This window comes from Hippopotamus amphibius, chromosome 9 (assembly GCF_030028045.1).
Source record: "Hippopotamus amphibius kiboko isolate mHipAmp2 chromosome 9, mHipAmp2.hap2, whole genome shotgun sequence".
Taxonomy (NCBI): Eukaryota; Metazoa; Chordata; class Mammalia; order Artiodactyla; family Hippopotamidae; genus Hippopotamus; species Hippopotamus amphibius.
The window spans coordinates 22,897,554-22,909,751 of record NC_080194.1 but is presented as its reverse complement, the minus strand read 5'-3'; positions in this window follow the sequence as shown (position 1 = coordinate 22,909,751).

Below are 12,198 nucleotides of genomic sequence, written 5' to 3'. Positions count from 1 at the left end.
CAGGTAGCAGAAATTATCAGGTGAGGTCCGAGGGGCCCACCGTAAATAACGATGGTATCCCTATAACTCAGGAAAATCCAAGAGCTTGTAGGTTACATCCCAAGAATCTGGAACAAAGGCAAACCTCTCTTCGGGAAGGTCAAATTTCTTACCACACATGCACCAAATATATTGGAGAGCTGAAGTAAAACGAGCTGTGGTAGTTATTACACTAAAATCAGGTTTTATTGGAAACAAAAGTAGTTGCTTACATAAGGTCAGTCTCATTGAAAGGACAAAAGATAGCATACAAAAGAGAAGAGGCAGCAACAACATATTACAGGATTTGCTATCTCACCATTTTTTACCTGTTCTTTCAGGTTTGGAACCCAAGGTTTTATACAATGGCACGAAATGTTGATTTAGAAGTGAAATTAGTCACATTAAATCCCCGTTTCCTTCCTTTAATATAAAAACATTTTCATCTATATACACGAGTGTGCTTCATCTCACTGTAGGTTTGCCACCATAAGCATTCTGAAAGCACAAAGAAATCATTCTGTGCCTCCTTCATCTCTCCTCAACCTCAGGAAGGGTTAGTATCTCAAAACATCACTGCCCCATTAGATTCTGTGGTCAATGTGGTCTCTTCTGCCCTCTTTCCTCCTGTTTTGAGTAGTTTTATATGCTAAATCACCGTTTTGCATTTGTACATATTCAATTACATCAGGAGTGGCTCCAGGGAATTTCAAAATGTTACTACCTACAGTGAATGGGCAGAACACCATGCAGACTGAAATAGACATAAAATTTTATTTCCATCCTCGCCTTCTTACTACATTTGTTCCAGCTAAACTGTATGTGGTAAAAGGCAAAACAAAATAAAGCTGAGTCAGTCAAGGAAAGCAGATTAGATACCCATAAATTCATGGTAACCAACCCTGATACATGCTCAGCAATACCAGAACATACTTCTGCATTTGTCTGGTCAATTCATTCTTCTTCCTTTACTTTGACCTGCTGCTCTGACCGCAACTCTTAACTCACCCTTCTTAAAATTAAGCACGTGATGTCACCATTTAAGAGAAAGTGCAAGAATTATGTATGTATACACACATACACACACAAATGTTCCCTTCACTTGCCACCAAATATTCAAACTTGCCGTATATACCGATCTAAGCTAACAGTGTTTCTCCTTGGTTGAAGCAGAAGTGCAGTCCCTTCGCCTATCTGAGGTCAGTACCTCTGTCCATGCTTTCAATCTCGTCATCTTCACTCTTCTCTGGAAAATGGCCTTATTGATTATCCCCCTGGTTCCTTTTCTTTCTTATATATTGCAACATCTCTCTGGATTCTTCTATTAGTATTTACACATCCTCAATTCTCTCCAATTTAAAAATAGAAATCCTGAGAATTCCCCGGTGTTCCAGAGCTTAGGACTCTGTCTTTCACTGCTGAGGGTGCAGGTTTGATGCCTGGCCAGGGAACTAAGATTCCCGCAAGCCATGTGGTGTGGCCAAAAAGTAAAAATAAAAATAGAAATCCTTCCCTCCGTGCTACATCCTGTACCAGTTAGCAGCCTCTCTCTCTTCTCATCTTTAAGCCCAAACTTCTATAAAGAAATGTTTCAACTCACCTCCAGCTCACTCACTTCTCTAACTACAGCAGTCTGGAGTTTTGCCTCTATTATTCTGCTAAAACAGGTCTCATGAAGTGCACTCAAGACCTCCTGTTGCTAAATCCAATGGGCATTTATAGGCCTTATCTTACTTAACTTCTCAGCATTGTTTGATTCTTCTGTGCACTCCTGGAAATACTTTCTTCCCCAGGATCCCAGGACACAATATTCTCTTGATTTGGTCATAGCTGCCGCTGTTTTGCCTTCTTTACTTAGCTATATAATGCTGAAGCTCCCAAAAGTTCTGTCAGAGACCTTATTATATTGTCATTTTGCATGTTCTCTCTTGGAACTCTCATCTATGCTCATGTCACCATTCCTCCCTAAACATAGATGACTCCCAAATCTTATCTCCAGCTCAGATTGGTTCTTTGTATTTCAAGTATGAATTTCCAAGAGTCAACTTGGCAAATTGTCTCAAAAGCTCTTCAAACACAATACATCAAAACCACAATCATGACTCCCCTTCCTTCTCCAAGAGTCTTATGCTTCTTGTGATGGTACATGTCTCATCCATTCCATTGAATAAGACAGAAATTTGGGGTTATCCTTGATACTTTCCTCTCCCTTCCATCACCAACTTAAGTCAATTTTTTTGCCTTAAGAATTTCTTAAATATATCTACTTTTTCTAACTCCATGGACACATTCCAGTCCAAGGCACCATAAAAATACATTTATCATGCTATAGCTAGAGTGATCTAATGATGTCACCTCTGCTTAAAACACTTTAATAGCTTTCTATTTCTCTTGAGGCAGATCAAAATCTCTGAGCAGTTTACAAGGCTCTGTTAGTCCTGGCCCCTGTATTCAACCCATTCCTCCCCTGCCCCTTATTTTCTGTGTTTTAGCCACACTGGCCATCTTCAATTAATTGAAGTGCCACACTCCTTCTTGCCCTGTGTTCTGCATGAAATGCTCCTACTTCTTTTCTTTACCCAGGTAACTCCTAACATGTCTTTAGCGCCCACTTTACCCATCTCCCCTAAATAGCCTTCCTGATAGTCCCGTCTAAATAGAATCTCCCGATCATATGCTCTCATGATAACACTGACCTCTCCTTCATTAAATGTGTCACCATCATAATGTTATTTATATCATCATTTCTTTCATCTTTATCTCCCATATAGGTCTATACACTTACAAGGACAGGGAACATATCAGTTTATTCTACCCCCAGAAATAATGTCTGGTTATTCTTTAGTATTCGTTAAGCACATAAATAAATGAAAGAAATATTACTGAAATACAAAAGAAATATTGTTTCTGAAATACAAAATCAGTTACAGAGAGCAGACTTACTGCATTTTAGGGCAACATTTAACCACGGATGGAGAGGACACATTTTGCAAATTTCCATTCTGCTGCCCTTATTGGCCAGCATGTGTCCCTTAAGGACTTAGGAAGCCTCAGAAGTGATCCGGAGATCAACTGGGAGGTAAACTAGAGGGAAGGTTAAATAGGGGAGAACAAAACACCTTCCAAGCTCTCTGTTCCCCTTGAACTGGGTTAACTTTGATTTTCCCTGTGTTTTACATTAGACTATCACGGAATATTTTGTTTTATAAGTACCTACTCTTCCTCTTCCCCCTCAAAAATGTTGAAAAGTACTGAACTAGGTAAATTTCAGTGTACAGAGAAGAAAACTGAAGCCCATGTTAAATAAATGAAATAATCCAAAGCTGCAGAGGTGGTGAGCATAGAATCTCTATGTTAGATGGAAAAATGAAAAATCATCAAGAAGTGAATCCCCTGCAAAGAATATGGTAATCCTCTGACAACAAAGAGAAATCTCTCTTTTCCCTCTCCTCCTTTCTTCCCCCGGTAGTTCCTTTTCCCTCCTGCTGCTTTTATTCTCACAATATTTACTATATTACCAAGCCAGTGGACTTCACAAACTGAATGTAAATATTTCATTTTCTGACTTTTTAAAGGAGAGTCATTCTGGTAACTAAGTTTCCCAGGCAATTTTCATTCTGTCATTTACCAGATGGAAATCCCAGATACTTTTTAATGCCAGAACTCTCCCCAAATAACTGTCTGTCGCTCATTTTTATTTCTGACGTAAATGTGAACATTTTAAAGCGTTAGCTCAATCTGTATTGATATAATTCATCCACACCAAGGAATGCTAGTAAGCAGGAAACAAATTGGAGGTAAAATATATTGCTATCCCTTCTTTGCAAACACCAGAGGGCACTAAATACTGAAAAAGAAGCCAGAAATTTTACAAAGGGTGCATAAATATATTTTCTCACTAGAGGGAGCAAGAAAAAGTTCCATTAAAATGATATACTAAATGTACTCTTAAAAAAGTGTCTCTATAAAACACATATGCTACTTTAAGCTAAGGGAACAGGTATGTATGTTAATCTAGAGAAACATATTACTATCAGAAGAATTATAATAAAAATCAACAGAAAAGATGATCTATTCCTCGAGAATCTTAAAATAATGAAAAATCTGTATCTATAGCATATATTTCATTGCTATCCTCTCTCCCTATGTCTCTCTCCTTTCCTTCCTTCTTCCCTCTCTCTATGCTTATGCCTCTATTTCTATTTTTATCTCCAGCTATAGGTCCAGCTTTACACCTTTAGCTATAGTATATTGGTATATATGTCTCTCTGTCTTTCTAACTCTCTCTCTCTCTCTATATATATATATATATCTCACATAAAACAAATAATGAAAAACCCTAATATCTCAACAAAAAAAGTGAGCAAAACATGAAAAAAGAATTCACAGGAGTAGCATGGCAAAAAAATTATAAGGAAAAAGTTTATCTATAGTACTAAAAAAGCAATATGATATAAAACAAAAACAAAATTAAAGTGCTAAATGCTAGTACATATAGAGCAAAACAGACACTCTCATACATCATTGGCAGGGGTATTAAATTGGTCAAACAAATAAAAACCAGAAACAAATTCCAGAAAACAATTGTGAAGATGCATGGGTTCAGATGGATAGATTTTTTTAACATGAAAATTCACTTCTTTAAATCTACCTTAAGAAAATCAGAGATATGTAAAATGTGAATGTACAAACATTTGCCAGAGCAATATAATAGTAACAGTGTGGAAATAAACTTAATACCTTACAGTAAAGAAAATGCTATAATAAATTTCTGTTATAGCCATAGACAGGATATTGTTGTCATTAAAATTTAGATATTCAAAAATTGTTAAATGATATGTGATAATATTGTGGTATAATGTTAATTTTTTTAAATGGGAAATACAATTATAGACACAGTATGTTCCCAATATATTTTTTAAATGTTTTTTTATTAAAGGTGGTTAGATTTATGCAGTAGGGTTACACACATTTTATTTTCTTTTAAAAATTTTCATACTTTCTGAATTGTCTAGAATGGGCACATACCAATCTTATAATTAGAGAAAAGAAATATTTGTAATTTGTATTTTGAAAAAAAAAATTAAAGTTTCCCAAAAGATGCAAGAATAGTGAAAATAGCTGTTATTAGGATACATTTAAAGAACTGAAAATGTTCAGGTTAAAAGATATATCGCTATCTATCTATTTACCTATCTGTCTGTCCCTTCATCCATCCATCCAATTGTCCACGAAGACACACACTTATGAGTAGTTTATCAGAGTACTTATTTTCTTATGTACTTTGCAGCATTGAATAATATAATCTGTTTTTGTTTTATATAGCATTGCTTAATTACTATTGAAGCTGAATATATGTTGTCATGATTTTTTGGCCACTAGAAATTCTACTACTATATTAAATTTTCTGCTATTATATAATGTACATTGTGTATTCAAATTTCACCTATATATCAGAAATTTCCATTTTAGACTTTTTTTCTTCAATTGAAAAACTATTTCAGGGTTATACAATACATTCACTTTCAATATTTGCTTCGTGTCTGGAACAGTTCTTTAGGCTTTCTTTGTCTCTGGTAACATTGATTTTTTGAAGACTACAAGCCAGTTATTAAGTATAACGTCTCACAAGAATTGGTGGGGTTTTTTTTTTTTTTCTTATAATTCAATTCAGAGTATACTTTTTTTGTCTGGGATACTAATGAGGTAATGTATTCTCTCTAGTGAATCAGATGTCCCATTCTTGGTGACTAGTCATTTCTGGGAAGATATTTTGAGACAATGTACATATCCTATTTCTCATCAAAATGTACATTATAGCTTTATCATCCTTTGATGATTCGTGCCTGAATCAATTATTGCTATGATAATCACAAGATGCTGACTTTCCAATACCATCATTCCTTCTACTTTTAGTAGTTGGCATTCTTCTACCGTAAAATGTTTCCTTTCTCCCCCATTTACTTATCAGCAGTATAGACACATGGGTTCTTCTCTTAATCAATGGGTTATAATCCATTAGCAGAACTTTTTATTTTGATATTCCAATTGTGCCAGATTTGGCCACTGGAAGCCCCTTCAGGTTAGCCCTTCATCCCTCTGACATGCCCTCATCTTTTTTTTTTTTTTCAGCACTTCCTTACTTTGTGGCACCACAAAATGTTCTACGGTCATCTTGTACTTTTCCTGTTTCAACCATGGAAAGTTCTAATCTAACACTATGGGGTACCTTCTAGCTTTTCACTATTTAATGTTTGTATCTCCCTTCTCTAAGAGTGACAACCCTGGCTCCAAACATCATCAATGTCTTGACTCATTACTGCAATACACCAAAAGTAGTTTCTGAATTGCTATACTCCTACAACTGTGAAATACAAACCTACCAAGTAGAGTTCAAAATTAGTTTATAGTTCTTTTTGTCTTTAGAATAGGGTGTGGTTCAAAAATTATTTGGTTTTAACATATTTTAAAAAGTTATTTGGTTAGTTATGTTACTTGAAAAAATTATTTTTTACAAAGCTAATTATATTTGGTTAAATTTAGCTTATGTGAAAAAGTTAATATGAAGGTTCTTCTGAACGTATTAATGCATTTCAATTTGATGCCAAATATTTACTTTGTTTTTTACAATATTACTCAAAGTATAAAATAATTATCAATGAGTCCATACTGATACAAGTAAATGACTGAGTAAATAAATGGGGGACCAGAGACAAATCTCCTACACAGAAGAATTCCAAATAATTTATGCAGTTATTTTGTCCCCAGAGAGACTGAGCATAACGCCCTTACTCCTTAAGTGTGGGCTGTGCATTGTGACATCCTGTCAAAGAGGACATTATGAAAAAGAGGTAAAAAGAGTAACAGTAAAGAAATCTACTGAACACTATCTCATCCAGGTAATCAAGGTTAACATCGGTAAGTCATTTTGATAGTACTTACCCTTGATATAATGAGATGAAAATGGCACTTTACTTCTGTGGTCTTCCTCCCCAAAATACTTTACCTCTATCTAGCCATGAGAAAATCATCAGACAAATCCCAGCTGACTGATATTCTAGAAAATACCTGACCAATACTCCTCAAAACTGTTCAGGTCATCAAGAACAAGGAAAGAATGGAAAATATCATCACCAAAAGGATTTTATGGAGACATGACCTACTTACGTCATCGTAAGTGGGATGTTAGATCAGAAATACGACATTAGGTAAAAAAGTGGGGAAATTTGAACAGATATGAACTTTACTTAACGATAATATATGAATTTTGGTTAATTAATGAAGTACTATATTAATGTTAAGATACTAATAATAAGTGAATCTGGTTGAGGGGTATATGGGAACTCTCCCTACTATTTTTGCAATTTTTCTGAAAATCTAAAGCTATTCTAAAATTGTTTACTTTAAAAATCAGTGTAAAATATTTGGAAAATATGTATGAAGAGGAATACCTAAATCATCTTTTCCACCATTCCTACATAAATACCTTTAATATTTTTAGCATATTTCTCTCATTCTCTGTCTCTCTCTTCCCTTTCCCCTACCTCCTTGTTTATCCTTGTCCCTCTAATTCTATCTCCATATCTTTTAATATTTTTCAAACCTCCCTTTCTTTCTCACACATTCACTGACTCTCTTTGGGTAAGCAGGTATATGAGTGTTTTGACCAGATCCCAAAATAAAATGGATGAGAAATTTTAACTGATTCTTGAAAGTAGTAACCAAATTAAGAATATCAAAGGATTGGAGACTAGGCAGAGGAATTGGTGAAGAGATTTCCTTGGAGAAAGCTGTTACTACACTGTGAGTCCTTACTCCACCACACCCCAGACCTTGGATACACCTTAATTGAAGCCTATCAGACAGCGCAGTATTCACAGGACCACTCATGAGACTTAAAGTTTGTTACTGTCATTAAGAAAACCTGATGACCAGTAAATGATTTGTGCCAATATAGTCTATGGCAGCAAGGCAGAGAAAGTTACAGTGGGATAGGCCTGAACTCTCAGACTTTGTTGAAGCAAGAGGAATGAGAGAATTTTCCCACTAACCAGTTGTAAACTATGCAGGAGCAAGAGACAGTATTGGGTTACCCTAGGTCTTGACCAATGAAGCTGTCTAGAAGTGCAGAGGAGCCCTAACTGCAAGAAGCTAGATATGGCCAATAGAATCTGGGAGCCTAAGGAAAAGTGCAATAAGCAGCCACTTGGAATAAGGAAGCAGCCACCCAGGTCAGGGGAATTGCTGGAGAGAGGTGCTCACCAATGGTAATCACTAAGGATCCAATAATATTTTTCAGCAACTGAGATCATAAAGTCATCCAGCCCAGTCAGGATGCCTCTGTGCCTATTATGGGATGAATATTTGTGCCCCCCCCCTCCAAATTCATATGTTGAAGTGCTAACCTCCAGTGTGACTGTATTTTGAGGCAAGGCCTTTAGGAGATAATTAGATTTAGATTAGGTCATGATGGGATTAGTGCCCTTATAAGAAGAGGAGAGACCTCTCTCTCTCCACCCACATACATTGAAGAAAGACCATACAAGGACCTAGTGAGAAGGTCGCTGTCTACAAGCAAGGAAGAAAGCCCTCATCAAGAACTGAATTAGCCAGCACCTTGATCTTGGACTTGTCTCCAAAACTGTGAGAAATAGATATCTGCTGTTTAAGACACCCAGTCTATGGTATTTGTTATAGCAGCACAAGCTAAGACAGTGCCTTTCCTCACTTCGACTTCCTTTCTTCTCAGCTTTGCCTCGAGAAACCAGAAACATCAACTAGCAAGTGATTTAGGAGGAGGGCAGAGAGATGAAGGGGCCAACTACACAACCTCTTTCCTGAAGGTGGGCAGCTGCCATCTACAGATCTTAGCATGGAGGTAGGTAAGAAGTCTTATCTTTCAGTAATAATTGAATCACTTGATTGATATCTGGAAATGGGCACATTCTAATTACTGCATTGAGATAATATTTTGTAATATAAGTCATATTTTAACTCTTTAAAATCAGAAAAGTATTGGACTCTTTCTAAATACCATCCAGGTTTAGGAAATGTCCACCTCTACCAAACATGTATTTAAGGAACAGTGGAAGACTAACATGAATTAGTGTTTCAGTTGTGCAAAAACTCATGTTTGTTCATTATCCTAAATACATATCTGTTATAGGTTAAATTGTGTTTGCCCCAAATTTCATATGTTGGAGCCCTGAGCCCCAGTTCTTCAGGATGTGATTGTATTTGGAGAGAAGGCCTTTAAAGAATTAAAAAGTTAAAATGAGGCTGGTAAGGTGGATGCTAACCCAATATAACTGGTATCCTTATAAGAAGAGGAAATCTAGCTACACAAAGAGATGCCAGGGGCACATGTGCACAGAGGGACAACTATGTGAGGACACAGAGACACAATGTCCATCAGCAAACCAAAGAGAATGGCCTCAAGAGAAACGGAACCAAACTGAACCTGCTAACACCTTATCTTAGACTTCTAGCCTCCAGAACTATAAGAAAATAAATTTCTGTTAAGCCACCCAGTCAGTGGCATCCCTAGCAAACTAAGACAACATCACCTGTATATATTTCACATATCGCATTTATTTCCCCAACACCTTCCAGTTCTCTGTTTCTAACCCTGAAAGCATTCCTCAAACTAGTTCACTTTCCTTTTTCTTTGTTATTGTCCTTGGCTTCCTTCCTAAGCTGCAACTGGAATCCATTCTCTTGCATTAGGCCTTCTTTTAGCCTCTATAGGTACAAAATGAGCAGATCTAAATGGATGCTGGCACTTTTCCTCAGGCCTCTTTTACAGGGCTAATGCAACCACCAGATGCTATTCTTTCCATTCCCAACCCAAATCATGTGGTTGAACTGAGCCAAAGTCTGCCAGCTATATCTTATAAATATCTCATCAGCTAAAGTCCCACTAAGACCTGGAGAAGTGAAATTCCCCTAGGCATTGGAAATATGTAACAAGTCATACAAAAGCAGAACTACAAGTTCAAAATCCTTGATGGCTCCTTCAGCACAAGAGCATCCATCTCAGGAGAGGAGGTATAATCTCTGACTGCTGAAGATTTGCTCTATACCAATAATCCTCTCCTTTCCTTCTACTTTTTCCTCATGCAATGTGCATGTTACCTGGAGTGGAGGTGTGTGTGTAGTTAGGTGACAGTCCTCTCTTTTGCCAAAAGCTCTCTTTGGCTGGAAGAACAAAGAGTTTTTGTTTGTTTGTTTTTTGGGTTTTTTTTCTTTTTTTCAAGAAGGAGGTACCAAGGCAATGGAAGAGATGGAAAGAGTAGAGGCAATGGGACCGTATTTGCTGCCCATCACATATCTTGGGTCATATGAGAGCTCCTGGGCAAGAGAGGAGTTAGGACCAGAGTACAATGGAGCCCCTGTCATGAGGAACTTAGTGAGAGCTGAGGAAGGACCCTGCCCCTATGGAAATCAGTTGCTAGAAAATTGAGCAGAGGATTATTCCCCTCCCTTCCTTAAAATACCCTGCTTTGACCTTCAGGGACCCCAGCACCTTTAGCTTAACTACATGCATGTATTATCACAGGTGTACTGAAGTTCCCTCAAGCAGCTGTGAAATGTTGGATTTTGATAAGGGAGAGCTGAGTGAGATGTAGCAGGTACTATATCCTGCTTGTGGCTGAGAGGAGAGACCGAGTTTTGAGAATGTTTGACAGGTGCTCTTTGAGGATCCCTGGAAATGGTAAGGGAAGATACTTTGCTGGGAGAGGGTGTATGGGGGTGCATTGGAAGTACTAACTGGGGATAGAATTAAGGTGGAAATCTACTTATTTTCTGCTTCATATTTCCATGTAGAGTGACCTCTAAATCCACAATGGTCTCATCCCAAGATACTCAATGCAGTTACATCTACAAAGATTCTATTTCCAAATAAGGTCACATTCGCAAGTACCAAGGGTTAGGACTTAAACATATCTTTTGGTGGGGACACTTTTCAACCCACTACACTGCCCTACGGAAGTGTTCCTTCAGTTGAGAATCACTATATTTTCTGTTCATCTCAACTAGGCAAGACAATTTCTGTAGCTTGTAGTATCAAAATTTTAGTGTTTTTCATTTTCTAGGAAAAAATTGTATTTACTTGAATTTTATTTTTCAAAATACATTCTGTCTTTACCCGCCTCCCATGGGTAGGAAGCCTCACAATGCCTGCTAGTTACCCTGTGCTCCACTGATACCTACCAAGAAAGGCAGCCTCGGGCAGTTTACTTTCCAGGCCATGGCTGATTGAACTACTTCCCTTTATTCCTGGGCACCGTGCAGATTGCATTTCCCACTCTCCTTTGCAGTTTGATGTGGTCATATAGCTGAATTCTGCCCAACGGGATGTGAGCAGAAATGCTGCGCGTCACTTCCAGCTGGCCCATAAAACCCTATCATGAGGTCACCCGTTCACTTCTCTCCCCAAGCTCGCTAACCCCTAGTCTGGATATCTACACTCAGGGCAAACTTGAAAGCCATGGACTGATGATGGTGAATCTTCTAGCAGTCTGAGACCCTGAACGATTAAGTAAAATAGAGCTCCCCAACACCGATCAGGAACACCATTTTGGAATTTCATGGAGTAACAAATATACTTCTACTTCACTAAGTATTAAGTCACTGAGATTTTGAGGGTTATCTGTCAAGAGGAATAAAAATTCTCTTAATTAACACAAGCAACGAAGGTGATGAGTAACCTATTCAATTAGATTCTTCCTAATTAGGAAGGTTGAAATCCAAAGACACAGAATGGAGAGGATAACCCATGAAAAATGAAAGTAAAATTCATAAATTTCAAAGTGACCCCTGAGAGCCTGATGAAAGAGCCCCTACTTGGCCCTCCTACCTCCTCTCCTATCATTCACACTGGTCTCCTTCCTGGACTTGAACATACCACATGACCTTTGGATGTGGTACTTTCTCTACCTGGATTACTCTTCCTTCTATTTTATGCAATTAGTTTCTTCTCATCATTTAAGCTTCAGCTTAAACAACATCTCCCCAAAGAAGCCTTCCTAGCTGTCCCTACATAAGCTATATGCCTCCAACCCAATAATTCTCTATCACATTGCTCTGTTGTTGTTCCTATAACCCTTTGAAGATAATCATTTTAATTTTTTAAAATTTATTTTTTTGGCCGTGTCCAGTCTTAGTTGCAGCATGCAG